Source organism: Corvus brachyrhynchos, unplaced genomic scaffold (genome assembly GCF_000691975.1).
Source record: "Corvus brachyrhynchos isolate BGI_N302 unplaced genomic scaffold, ASM69197v1 scaffold236, whole genome shotgun sequence".
NCBI classification, from domain to species: Eukaryota; Metazoa; Chordata; class Aves; order Passeriformes; family Corvidae; genus Corvus; species Corvus brachyrhynchos.
The window spans coordinates 176967-190516 of record NW_008238660.1 but is presented as its reverse complement, the minus strand read 5'-3'; the positions used below and the strand labels follow the sequence as shown (position 1 = coordinate 190516).

The 13550-nt window shown below is 43.1% G+C and overlaps 1 pseudogene across 1 annotated transcript in view; it reads left to right on the top strand.

Moving 5' to 3' along the window:
• Positions 1 to 1846: 1846 nt before the first annotated feature.
• Positions 1847 to 13550, top strand: part of LOC103618004 — a 64647-nt pseudogene continuing 52943 nt past the window's right edge. Inside the window, exons 1-29 of the transcript XR_001863110.1 lie at positions 1847 to 2053; positions 2142 to 2285; positions 2377 to 2531; positions 3938 to 3965; positions 4064 to 4178; positions 4273 to 4365; positions 4464 to 4527; positions 4612 to 4710; positions 4817 to 4920; positions 4995 to 5133; positions 5848 to 6213; positions 6556 to 6726; positions 7226 to 7535; positions 7665 to 7735; positions 8393 to 8480; positions 8574 to 8691; positions 8903 to 9026; positions 9106 to 9242; positions 9336 to 9591; positions 10083 to 10325; positions 10427 to 10603; positions 10689 to 10834; positions 10922 to 11012; positions 11101 to 11490; positions 11607 to 11733; positions 11908 to 12026; positions 12581 to 12777; positions 13075 to 13258; positions 13345 to 13514. The product of XR_001863110.1 is annotated as a myosin heavy chain, skeletal muscle, adult-like (transcript). The remainder of the gene's footprint in view (positions 2054 to 2141; positions 2286 to 2376; positions 2532 to 3937; positions 3966 to 4063; positions 4179 to 4272; positions 4366 to 4463; positions 4528 to 4611; positions 4711 to 4816; positions 4921 to 4994; positions 5134 to 5847; positions 6214 to 6555; positions 6727 to 7225; positions 7536 to 7664; positions 7736 to 8392; positions 8481 to 8573; positions 8692 to 8902; positions 9027 to 9105; positions 9243 to 9335; positions 9592 to 10082; positions 10326 to 10426; positions 10604 to 10688; positions 10835 to 10921; positions 11013 to 11100; positions 11491 to 11606; positions 11734 to 11907; positions 12027 to 12580; positions 12778 to 13074; positions 13259 to 13344; positions 13515 to 13550) is intronic.

Here is a 13550-nt window from a genome sequence, read left to right as displayed (position 1 = left end):
CGGGTCTGGTATTACGATTGGATCCAGCTGCACCTGGATCCATCAGGAGTTTAGAAGTCAAGGGGCCCTCTCTGAACCTCATAACTCCACAGCAGGATCTTTCTTACGCTTTTTACCCTTTCATCCTTTGTATCCCCAGATGTTGTGCAAATCATTCAAAGGAATTCTTAGTTGATTTTTCTTGATCTTTGTAATAAGTAATAGAGTGGACCTTGCCATCAAACTTTGTTGTGCTTTTGGAAATTTATATTGAACCCTTTTTCGCTAATGCCTTTGATGGTGATACTTTAAGCAACCTTAACAGCTCATTTGCAACATTTGATTCCTCAAAAGTCAGCTCAGGAATCTATTCAAGAGCTCCATATCAAAGTAGAGTCTCCCATTACTTGGGGCCAGGCTCCCAACTCACTGTTTCAAATCATTTCAGCTATTGAGAGCATCCTATACAAAAAACTCGGCTGTAACAGATTTTTACTTCCTGCTTTTTAGAAAATACTGAAAATATTTTTTAGAGAATACTGAAAAGTGACTCCTAATATTATTTGCTAGTTTTTGACATACTTTCCCTGTTCCTCTCAATGCATATGTTCCTAAAGCATCATAGGCGTTGTCATCACCATTACATGACTGAAAAGTTGTGGCATAAACATACCAAGGAAACTGCCATGGGTCAAGGAGCAAATCACTGAGAAAGGCAGCAATAGAACCATGCAAGTTCTCTAAGTGCCTTGAGTAGTCTAGATTCTCTCCTTAACACTCTTGAGAAATTATTTATAGATGTATTCACGTAGTCAGTAAGATATAAAAATGTTCTAATTATATCATTTAAATCAAGTGGCAATTATGCCCTTAGTTTGACAGACAATGCTTGGCCAAAAAAGGTTTGCCAGAAATGTTTTGACCGAAGAGAGGGGGACCATCTGCAGCATCTGCAGACGAGACACTATAAAATCTCCCAGAGACAAGTCTAGCCTGTCTCTGCAGAAGGCTTCCAGGTAAGTGCACGCGTTTCGTGAGCTTGAAGAAAGAGAACAATGTCCTTGCAATATCCTGTTTCATTTCTTCTGTCTCTAACAACCCTTTCCGTGGGGGAGTGCCCATGTGAACAAAAATTTTCAATGTAATTTTGATGCATGTCTTTATATTCAATCTACAATATTCTATGGAATTCTGGTCAGAAAAAAGAAATGACTGCCATTCCTATTTTACAGGGTTGGCCATATTCCAGGATACAAGCTGTTCTCCAAAGGTAATACACTGAATAATGCATTCCTTATCTACATTCTAGGACAGGACTTTTAAAGAGCTGCAAAAATTCTTTTCATAAATCCTCTTATATTTCAGCGAAATTTGCTTAGGCTAGATAGTTGAAAATAAGAAGGATCTAAAAAGTGAAGTAATTTTTAATTTTTAATATGAAATGTAATATTTTAAGCAAGAAAGTACTCTCTTGAAGACTCATTGATCATAATTAAGGACCAGAACAGAGAGTGATTTCTCTATGACTGTAGATTCTTTTATGTGAAAAACTCAAATCTGGTTAGAATTCAAGGTGAGTTACCAAATTGTACTCAATATTCAGAAGATGTTCTATTTACTGTTACAAGATCTACATGTTGTAGTTGTCTAAGTCTTACTCTTGGGTCAGACTAGGGTACTTCTAATTTCAAAGTAGATTTAATTGGTTTCTTCTTAAGAGCTTATCTTGGAGACTAACTAGGAATTTATTACCTAAAGAGCAAGGAGCTTTCTCATGGGTATAGATTGTATTATTCTTCTGGATGACCCATAACTTTTTTTTCTCCCCAAGACACCTCTGCTCACGAGCTTTCATTGGAGTGCAGACATGGCCTCTGGAGATGCTGAGATGGCTGTTTTTGGGGAGGCGGCTCCTTACCTCCGAAAGTCGGAAAAGGAGAGAATTGCCGCCCAGAACAAACCTTTTGATGCCAAGTCATCTGTCTTTGTGGCTCATCCCAAAGAATCCTTTGTGAAAGGGACAATCACAAGCAGGGAATCGGGTAAAGTCACTGTCAAGACTGAAGCAGGCGAGGTGAGTCAAAAACAAGACTGAAGGACAACATTTGATCCCTACTGTGAGCTTTTAGGTGATACATGTGGATCTGTTATTTCCTTGACAGACCCTGACTGTGAAGGAAGATCAAGTCTTCGCCATGAACCCTCCCAAGTACGATAAAATCGAGGACATGGCCATGATGACCCACCTCCACGAACCCGCTGTGCTGTACAACCTCAAAGAGCGTTACGCAGCCTGGATGATCTACGTAAGTGGCAGCAGCAGCTTCCTTTGGGCAGCGGCAGGAAGTGCTGGGCCAGGCTCAGGGGAAGCCAACGTGCTGTGTCCCTTCCTTGCAGACCTACTCGGGTCTCTTCTGCCCCCGTCAACCCCTACAGGTGCCTGCCGGTGTACAACCCGGAGGTGGTGTTGGCCTACCGAGGCAAGAAGCGCCAGGAGGCCCCTCCACACATCTTCTCCATCTCTGACAATGCCTATCAGTCAATGCTGACTGGTGAGTGCTTGATTTCCTTTGAGCTGCTCTTGAAATTGTCTGTCTGTAGAGGGAAATGTAGGGTATTCTCTGGAAATATGGTGCCACACGTAAACAAAATTGCGTGCGTGAAATTAATGGAAGATTAATGCACTTAACTCTTAATGGTCTGTGTGAGCTGAGTGTCTGTGCTCCCATTAGAAACACTAAAGGCCTGGACATAATCTAGAGGGAATAAGTTCACTGGAAAGAAACCACCTATTTTGTTGTGTAGACCTTATGCCTATAATGGAATCTTACATATATGGATAGATTCACGTATCTTAATCATTAATTAGTTTTAGAGATAGATAGAGAGTACAGGATACAGTTAAATGACACATACCCTATAAACAATGTGCATAATGTCAAATGAAATATTTAAGCATCAGTGCTAACAAATGAAACAGAGATCTCTACCTTAAACAGGTACATAAACCTCACTTGAGGCACTTATTATGCAAATGGCTTTCATTATGTAGATGATGGCCATGTGATCTAAATTGCATGCAGCCTTTAACGATCTCTGGAAGTCTTACACCAGTCTGTAGCTGCAACTATAAATCAATTGCACTGTATAGTGAAAAGTGAATTTCATAAAACAACATCAAGGAAGAAATAAAGCTTTTAACATTTAAATTGAGCAACTTCAAAAAATTCCTTTCTGCTTTTTCCTCTTCCTTTTACCTCTTTTTTCTCTTCCTTTTACCTCTTTTTTCTCTTCCTTATATAGGCACTGAAATAAAAGGTGTGCAGGATTTTAGAACTTCTCCTTTTCTTTTCTTAGACACTGGTAAATGCAGTCAGAGTAGAAAAATAGAAAATGAATGTTGTCAACGTATAATCTCAAGAATGCATAATTTCTGTATATATAGGGATTAAAAAAATAGAGGTGGAAAAGGGTGAGGGATGGTGCTCAGATGTTTCTATAATTATTGATTCCTCCAGATTTCCAGGAGATTATTCAAGAAACTTTTAGCTTCAGAAGAATTTACATACAAAAAAATTACAACCTCAGTATTTTTTATTACCTGTACTTGCCTATTAAGAGAGAAATAAGTAGCTTGATGAAAAGACAATGTCAGGAAAGGCATAAGACTACTGAAGTTTCTCTGAAGTGATTCCTTTATGGAACCAGTTGCTAATAGCTGAAGTACTGCTGGGACCATCAAAAGTACCCACTAGAATTCCCTGGGCACTTTTTGCTGTTTTCTGTTCCTGGATCCTCTGAAAGCTTCAGCTCTTCTTTTTCTCCTAGTACTCGAATTCTTTGTTACTCATAAGCAGTAGGAAAAGGTTTCTTATCTCTGTTCTTTTTCTCCTAGTTCTTGAATTCTTTGTTATTCATATGCACTAGGAAAAGGTTTCTTATCTCTGTCTTTTCACAGATCGGGAGAACCAGTCCATCCTGATCACGTACGTACAGCCCCTGCGCGGGTCCCTGCGGGGCTGCCCGGTGCCAGGGGACCTCCTGCCTGACCACGCACCCTCTGCTTCTCTCTTGGCTCTGACAGCGGAGAATCCGGTGCCGGGAAGACTGTGAACACAAAGCGTGTCATCCAGTACTTTGCAACAATTGCAGCCAGTGGGGACAAGAAGAAGGAGGAACATGCACCAGGCAAAATGCAGGTAAATTAGTAGACACATGTTGGGGTCAATGCTTTCCTTTGTTCCTGACATGATTTTTGGCAAAGGATAACTAGCAATAATTGTCTCTCTGCAGGGAACGCTTGAGGATCAAATCATCAGTGCCAACCCACTGCTGGAGGCCTTTGGAAACGCCAAGACCGTGAGGAACGACAACTCCTCACGCTTTGTAAGTCATTACTTGGGACAACTGTCAACACCAATTTGAATATCCCTGCTGTCTGGATTGGTAAAAGAGGTCTTGATTTACTTTCCTGCTGCTTTCAGGGCAAATTCATCAGAATCCACTTTGGTGCCACAGGCAAGCTGGCTTCTGCTGATATTGAAACTTGTAAGACACCCTTCTGGCCTGATCCCCCTTCCCTCCAGCCTTCCCCACTTCTTGTGCTTGACTCTGTCCTACCATCCTTGCCAGATCTGCTGGAGAAGTCCAGAGTCACTTTCCAGCTCAAGGCGGAAAGAAGCTACCACATCTTCTATCAGATCATGTCCAACAAGAAGCCGGAGCTAATTGGTAGGAAGGAGCACTAACTTTTTTTGAAGGAAGATCACTGAGCAATAGTTCATTGTGTTATCTGAAAACTAAAGTAAGCTTGTTTTTCTCCTTCTGTTGCTTTCAGACATGCTCCTCATTACCACCAACCCTTATGATTTCCACTTTGTGAGTCAAGGTGAGATCACTGTCCCCAGCATTGATGATCAGGAGGAGCTGATGGCCACAGATGTGAGTAACTTTACCAAATGATCATCTGGTGGATTTGAGCCCTGGTATATATACATTTATGTTTCTGTTGCCAGAGTGCCATTGACATCCTGGGCTTCACTCCAGATGAGAAAACAGCCATCTACAAGCTGACAGGGGCTGTCATGCACTATGGGAACCTGAAGTTCAAGCAGAAGCAGCGTGAGGAGCAGGCAGAGCCTGATGGCACCGAAGGTACCAGCAGAGTCAGCAAACTTTCCAAAAGAGGTCTTTATTACATAAGGACTCAGGCAGATTTCAGGCTTTAAATGTATAAACTAAGAGTAAGAGTAGTTGTTCCATGACTAGATAACAGTTGAGGCATTTATCTCATTTAATGATACCTGTGTTTTTCCTTTGTGACTACTTCATAGATAAGAGCTCCAGTGTACACTGACAGGAAGCCAGGAAACTTGCATGTCAATTGCTATAATATTGCTGATCATACTTAAGTTGAAATACACCTTGCAACCTCTGCTGTAGTATGGAGTAGTGAATGGTTCAGCCCTAACAGGACAGAAGGCTGAGCTGCTCTTCACCCTCACCTGTTGGAGGGAATTCTGACGTGAAATGTGTACTTCATTAACCTCTGTCACAGCAGGAAGGACAGTCCACACCTCCATCTTTCTGAGTGATAAATCCTCCTGCTATATGACCAGAAAGTGTGAAGTTCCATACTGAAGCCTGAAAAAGGATAAAGGCAATGAGCTCTCTTGAAGAACGTTTGCAGAAACTGATGTTCAGAAAGAGTTATGTACTCTGAGTCCTGAACACAAGAGAGAAATTAGCTTTGTGGCTTTGACAGATACTGTTGTGCAGCCCTGTGGAGAACACTTTAGGGACCGTCTGTCAAGTACCAAATTTTAGGAATTTTTGAATATCTACTTTTCTGTCTTTTCTGGCATTTAGTTGCTGACAAGGCTGCCTACCTGATGGGTCTGAACTCAGCAGACCTGCTCAAGGCCCTCTGCTACCCCCGAGTCAAGGTGGGGAATGAATACGTGACCAAGGGCCAGACTGTGCAGCAGGTAGAAAAAATATGGTAATGTGGAGCATGCTGTGGATGTTCCCATTTATTCTCCTCTGCTGTGTATAGTAACCTCCAAAGCTTTCTCTATGCTTTAGGTGAACAATTCAGTGGGTGCCCTGGCAAAGGCTGTCTATGAGAAGATGTTCCTGTGGATGGTTATTCGCATCAACCAGCAGCTGGATACAAAGCAGCCCAGGCAGTACTTCATTGGTGTCCTGGACATTGCTGGCTTTGAGATCTTTGATGTAAGGAGCACAGTTTTCCTAGCACTTTTGTAGAACAACGATTAAGAATTTTGAGATGTGTTTAATAGAAATGTGTATCTCCCTACACTTATTTGTAGGGCTTTTGGAATCATGTTTCTAATCCTGACAAAATGATAGAATAGAAAACTAATCTTCTATTTGCTCTAAATTAGAAACCTCTCTTTTCTAAGTACAAAGCCTATCCTAGAGAGATAGTAAAGGAAAACTACACAGGAAGGGGACTTGTATTTAAAGTATAAGCCATGGTGAATTAGGATTGCACAAGAAAACACCTTGGTATTATCACTGACCTGTGAAAGCGTTCTATGTCTTTTTATGCAGTTCAACAGCTTTGAGCAGCTGTGCATCAACTTCACCAATGAGAAACTGCAACAGTTCTTCAACCACCACATGTTCGTGCTGGAGCAGGAGGAGTACAAGAAGGAGGGAATTGAATGGACATTCATTGACTTTGGCATGGACCTGGCTGCCTGCATTGAGCTCATTGAGAAGGTATCCTTCCTGTTCATGTCTATTATATATTAGGTCTTCCATACTTGCCAAGAGAAACAATTAAGAAGCATGTGAGAAAATTTTGGTTTCTTCAAATACATACCCTGTGAAAGTGGCAAGAGGGTAGAAGTGTTTTTGAAGGTCATATTCAGATATCAGAACTTTTGGTGAGAGAATTCATTGCCAGATTACAAAATGAAGTGAAAAATGTGGTCATGTTTTCTAAGTACTTATCAGTAAACAGTCCTTATCAGTTAACAGGTTTTATGGAGAGGACAGTATTTTATATCGTGATATCTACAATAATTTCATCAGCAAAGACATTTCCATAATTTTGGAATGAAGCAGCAACACTGAAAAAAGTTGAGCTTTAGTTGATTTTCTCTGACTTAAAGTCAGTATGGGAACAGCTTCCTTTTCTGACTCCAGCAACTTTCCTGCCAAGAGGTGTGTCTGTTCTAATCTGTTTCTCACTCTCGTCTGTGATAATCTCTCCCAGCCCATGGGCATCTTCTCCATCCTGGAAGAGGAGTGCATGTTCCCCAAGGCAACTGACACCTCTTTCAAGAACAAGCTCTATGACCAGCACCTGGGCAAGTCCAGTAACTTCCAGAAGCCCAAGCCTGCCAAAGGCAAGACTGAAGCCCACTTCTCCCTGGTGCACTATGCTGGCACAGTGGACTACAACATCTCTGGCTGGCTGGAGAAGAACAAGGACCCTCTGAATGAAACTGTCATTGGGCTGTACCAGAAATCATCTGTGAAGACCCTGGCTTTACTCTTTGCCAACTATGGTGGAGCAGATGCAGGTCAGCTTTGTGGAAATTGTATTTTCAATGTGGGACAGTTGTCACAGAATTAAAGCCATAAACACTAAACATTTAAAGTTGTTTCATGCTAATTTTAAAACTTTTTGTTTTTCTTGATGCAATTCACAGAGGCTGGTGGTGGCAAGAAGGGAGGCAAGAAGAAGGGTTCTTCCTTCCAGACTGTCTCAGCTCTTTTCCGGGTACAGTACTGCATCTGTTATTTCTGAAATTTGATGACAAGGGGTCAGCTAATATTAAATTTGAAAGAGCTATTTTAAGTGACAGTAAAGGGAGTAAATTTCTTTGGAAGTTCCACATCAGGTTTTCCAGGGTCAATTTTAACATTGCAAATACGTCCAAAAACGAGCAGTCTTCAAAATCATGGAAATCAAATAATTTATGGTAGTTTTCTTTCCTATTTTTTTTATTAGCAGATATCATTCAGATCTTCATATTTTTATATATTTGGGTCATACTAGAATGGTAATATTAATATTCCTGCATTTCTGTTGAGGAGTTGAAAATAATTTCCAAGGAGATAGTTAGCTCATTGGACTAAATCTCCATTTTTAAAAACTTAAGTAGATTGACTTCTGAAGGCAGAATATGAAAAATCTAAGTCATTTGCTCTTTGTGAACGACTGAAGTTATATATAAGTTTTCACTGAGCCAATAGCAGCATAGGATTTCAGTCTAAAAATGTGTCTTCAGTGTCTTCAAATAGAAGAAATTTTTGGGTTTTGTGGCTTTATCTAAGTGCTCCAAAACACAGCTTGAGAAGTTCTAAAATCATTACCTAGGCTTGGTGCATAAAACACTGGATACAGGAAACTCACACTGCTAATTGGTTCCTCTAGGAGAATCTGAACAAGCTGATGACCAATCTGCGGAGCACTCACCCCCATTTTGTGCGCTGCATCATCCCCAATGAGACTAAAACACCTGGTAAGATGCTCAAGCAGAAAGATCCTTGCTCTGATACATCCATTCCCCTCTGCACTGCAACCCGTGCCATTCATTTGTGCTCTGCACTGCCAGGTGCCATGGAGCACGAGCTGGTGCTGCATCAGCTGCGCTGTAACGGCGTGCTGGAAGGGATCAGGATTTGCAGGAAAGGGTTCCCCAGCAGAGTCCTCTATGCTGACTTCAAACAGAGGTGAGAGCTATGAAATGAAGACGTAAGTCAGGTGTCCTCACCAACTGCTGTCCATCACACAACTGAGCTTTGCCAGGGTCTTTGAGTACGGAGGAATGAAATACCAACTTCCTCTGCCTGATTCTGCTGCAAACATTGCTCTTGGTTTCAGTAAACAGAATAATTTCATGACTTGACATTGTCTTCATTCCTATTTCCTCTAATTCCACAGATACAAGGTGCTTAATGCCAGCGACATCCCCGAGGGACAGTTCATCGATAGCAAGAAGGCTTCTGAGAAGCTCCTTGGCTCAATCGATGTGGACCACACCCAGTACAAATTTGGACACACCAAGGTACAAACTTCTCCATTCACTGAGTCCCTGGGCTTTGCTCTACCTGACAATGATATGCTGCAACATTCCCTCTCCCAAGGTGTTCTTCAAAGCTGGGCTGCTGGGACTCTTGGAAGAGATGAGGGATGAGAAGCTGGCACAGCTCATCACCCGCACCCAGGCCAGGTGCAGGGGCTTCCTGATGAGAGTGGAGTACCAGAGAATGGTGGAGAGGAGGTAGACTTCTCTTCAAATTAGGTTCACTGTACTTGGCTTATTACTGTGTCATCATGGTATAAATACTGAATATTAATTTGACTTATCTTTCAGGGAGTCCATCTTCTGCATCCAGTACAACATCCGTGCATTCATGAATGTCAAACACTGGCCATGGATGAAGCTGTTCTTCAAGATCAAGCCCTTGCTGAAGAGTGCAGAGTCTGAGAAGGAAATGGCCAACATGAAACAAGAGTTTGAGAAAACCAAGGAAGAGCTTGCAAAGTCTGAGGCAAAGCGGAAGGAGCTGGAGGAGAAAATGGTGAAACTTGTGCAGGAGAAAAATGACCTGCAGCTCCAAGTACAGGCTGTGAGTTTATCACCTTTAATTTATCACTCAGAAAATGAGTTTATACATTCAGACTGTCCTTTATGAACAGAAGATCAGACTAGAGAAGAACAAAAGTCATACATTTAGGGAATTATCCATCATATGTGTGTGAAGGTGAGGAAACAAATTCTGGCAGTGATGTGGTGAGCACTCTGACAGCCATTGCAAAGAAACAGGGAGTTTCAAGTGCAAGTCAGTGCTCTTGCCTTGAGAAGAAGGAGGCAGATGTAGGTCCTCAACAGGATGTAGAACAATGAATTAATTTTGCAGCATAAATGCAAACTACACTTGAAAGTGGTACTTGTGAATGCAGATCCAGGAAAAGCCATCCACTCTTTGCTTGTTAACTAGCAGTTAAGATTCTTCTGATGCTGAAGTTGAAGGTCAAGTTCAGCTGCTACTCAGTGATAAAGAGGCAGACCAGAGAAACTTCAAAACATTAGAAGCCATAAAATTTGTCTCCCCACCAGGAAGCAGATAGCTTGGCTGATGCTGAGGAAAGGTGTGACCAGCTCATCAAAACCAAAATCCAGCTGGAAGCCAAAGTCAAGGAGGTGACTGAAAGGGCTGAGGATGAAGAGGAAATTAATGCTGAGCTGACAGCCAAGAAGAGGAAACTGGAGGATGAATGTTCAGAGCTGAAGAAAGATATTGATGACCTTGAGCTAACACTGGCCAAGGTGGAGAAGGAAAAACACGCCACCGAAAACAAGGTATGAGGTAGAACCTGTCACTCGCACTCCAGAAAAGACCTGTCTTCTTATAAAGTTTTAAGCACCATTTTCTATCTGTGCTTGCTCCTTTCTTCTCAAAGGTGAAAAACCTGACGGAGGAGATGGCAGCCCTGGATGAGACTATTGTGAAGCTGACAAAAGAGAAGAAAGCCCTCCAAGAGGCCCATCAGCAAACCCTGGATGACCTGCAGGCAGAAGAAGACAAAGTCAATACACTGACCAAGGCCAAGACCAAGCTGGAGCAGCAAGTGGACGATGTAAGCACACAGATGTAGAGCAGGAACAGCACAGGTATGGAGTCTGACCTGGCTGGGAGAGCACTGATGGTCTTGTTGTGTTTAGCTGGAAGGGTCCCTGGAGCAAGAGAAGAAACTGCGCATGGACCTGGAGAGAGCTAAGAGGAAACTGGAAGGAGACCTGAAGCTGGCCCAGGACAGCATCATGGATTTGGAGAATGATAAGCAGCAGCTGGACGAGAAACTGAAGAAGTAAGTGTGGCTGTGGGACACCTGAGTGCTGGGCTGGAGCACTTGTGTTTTTTCTTTGAGCTCTAACACGGTTCACTTTGCCCAAAGGAAAGACTTCGAAATCAGCCAGATCCAGAGCAACATTGAGGATGAACAAGCCCTGGGTGTTCAACTTCAGAAGAAGATCAAGGAGCTGCAGGCAAGTCTCTGTTCCTTCCCCTCCCTTGCTCAGGCTCAGCTCAGGCAGGAGGAGGGCACGGGTGTGAAGGGTCCCTGCTGTTCTCCAGGCCCGTATTGAGGAGCTGGAGGAGGAGATTGACGCAGAGGGAACCTCCGGCGCTAAAGCAGAGAAGCATCGGGCTGACCTGTCGAGGGAGCTGGAGGAGATCAGCGAGCGCCTGGAAGAAGCAGGAGGGGCGACAGCAGCTCAGATTGAGATGAACAAGAAGCGCGAGGCAGAATTCCAGAAGATGCGCCGTGACCTGGAAGAGGCCACGCTGCAGCACGAAGCCACGGCTGCCGCCCTGCGCAAGAAGCACGCGGACAGCACCGCTGAGCTGGGGGAGCAGATCGACAACCTGCAACGCGTGAAGCAGAAGCTGGAGAAGGAGAAGAGTGAGCTGAAGATGGAGATTGATGACTTGGCCAGCAACATGGAGTCTGTCTCCAAAGCCAAGGTACACAAATTTCTTATAGGCTTGTTGACCCAGAGGAATACAACACAACTTCTTGCACCTGGCCTTCTCTAGAGGGTGAACGGTTCACTCATCACTTTCCATATGCTGAAACACAGGCAAATCTGGAGAAGATGTGCCGCACACTGGAAGATCAGCTGAGTGAGATTAAGACCAAGGAAGAAGAGCATCAGCGCATGATCAATGACCTCAATCTTCAAAGATCTCGTCTGCAGACAGAGTCAGGTACCACACCCCTATGCCCCTCTGGAATGGAATAACCTGTAACCAATGATAATGCGAAAAAGATTGATGTTTTACTCAAATTGATCTATTCTCTGTAAGCTGATATACTGTGCTTAAAATAAATATTGATTTAGTGTTGATTTTAAATGGTACTCTGTCGGTAAACTTCCTTAGGTGAATATTCCCGCCAGGTGGAAGAAAAAGATGGTTTGATATCTCAGTTATCCAGAAGCAAACAGGCATTCACTCAACAGATTGAGGAACTAAAGAGACATTTAGAGGAAGAAATAAAGGTAAAAGTACTTCCTGTAGGGCATTGATTTTGGATTGGGAATCTGTTTTCTTTAAGGATATTTCCAACTCTCACATAAAATCAGAATATTAGCTGTATTATTTTAATTTTTGAGCTATCAAGAAAGGTGAGAAATTTTTCCTTCTCCCTCTCTGGTGTGGTAAATTGAGAAAGACATCCCCTCCAATGTGGATACTTGGACAGGGAAAAACAATTTTAGGTCTGTAATCAGATTTATGATGATATATAAAAAAGGATTGAGATATATTTAAAAAGAAGCTGCACATCTTAGTCTACTTTTTCACAGTGGCAGCTGAAGCTTTAGAATGTATTTAAAAGGGTTCAATGATTCACAGCTGTATAGGTGTCATTTAGAATTTACCCACCATCTCTCCTGAGAAGGCATTCAAGATTCTCAAAATGTGGAATCAATATGCCATTTTTTCTCGGTCTGACTTTAAATGTCATACTCAAAGATTTTTCAACAACTTTCATCAAGCTATCATTTTACTGTCTCATGGGAAATTCATTGTCCCAACACAACCATCTCCCAAGGCCAAGAACGCCCTGGCCCACGCCCTGCAGTCCGCTCGCCACGACTGTGACTTGCTCCGGGAACAATATGAGGAGGAGCAGGAGGCCAAGGGGGAGCTGCAGCGCGCCCTGTCCAAGGCCAACAGCGAAGTGGCCCAGTGGAGAACCAAATACGAGACGGACGCGATTCAGCGCACGGAGGAGCTCGAGGAGGCCAAGTACGTGGTGATAGGCAGTGAAGAAGAAAAGGCTGAAAATTCAAAGGCGACATTGCAAGAGAAACATCACAATATTACGAGGAATAAGTAATGGTTTTGATTTGGGGAAGAGCAATAGAAAATGTGAAACTTTATCCTAAAAAGTATTTAGTGGTATAATAAAGGCAAAGCCTAAGGACAGCATAAACGTAGCCCTTAGCACTGTGTGACTGCAAACTGCAAAATGATTAGGCACACTATAGTAAAAAGCACAGTGGATCCTCAGTACTAAATGTGAGCTGACCTTATGTCTCACAGAAAGAAGCTGGCACAACGCCTGCAGGATGCAGAGGAACAAGTTGAGGCTGTCAATGCCAAATGTGCCTCCCTGGAAAAGACAAAGCAGAGGCTGCAGAATGAAGTGGAGGACCTGATGATTGACGTGGAGAAATCCAATGCTGCCTGCGCTGCTCTGGATAAGAAGCAGAAGAACTTTGACAAGGTCTTTTGGCCTCCAGCACCAGGACTCCTGGCCAGAGCATTCCCCCATGACTGCCACATCCCTACTCACACCCCGTTTCTCTTCAGATCCTGGCAGAATGGAAGCAGAAGTATGAGGAAACGCAGGCTGAGCTGGAGGCCTCGCAGAAGGAGTCGCGCTCTCTGAGCACGGAGCTGTTCAAGATGAAGAATGCCTATGAGGAGTCCTTGGACCACCTGGAAACAATGAAGCGGGAGAACAAGAACCTGCAGCGTAAGTCCCTGGCCCTCTGCTCCTCACTGGGCTTTCTCAC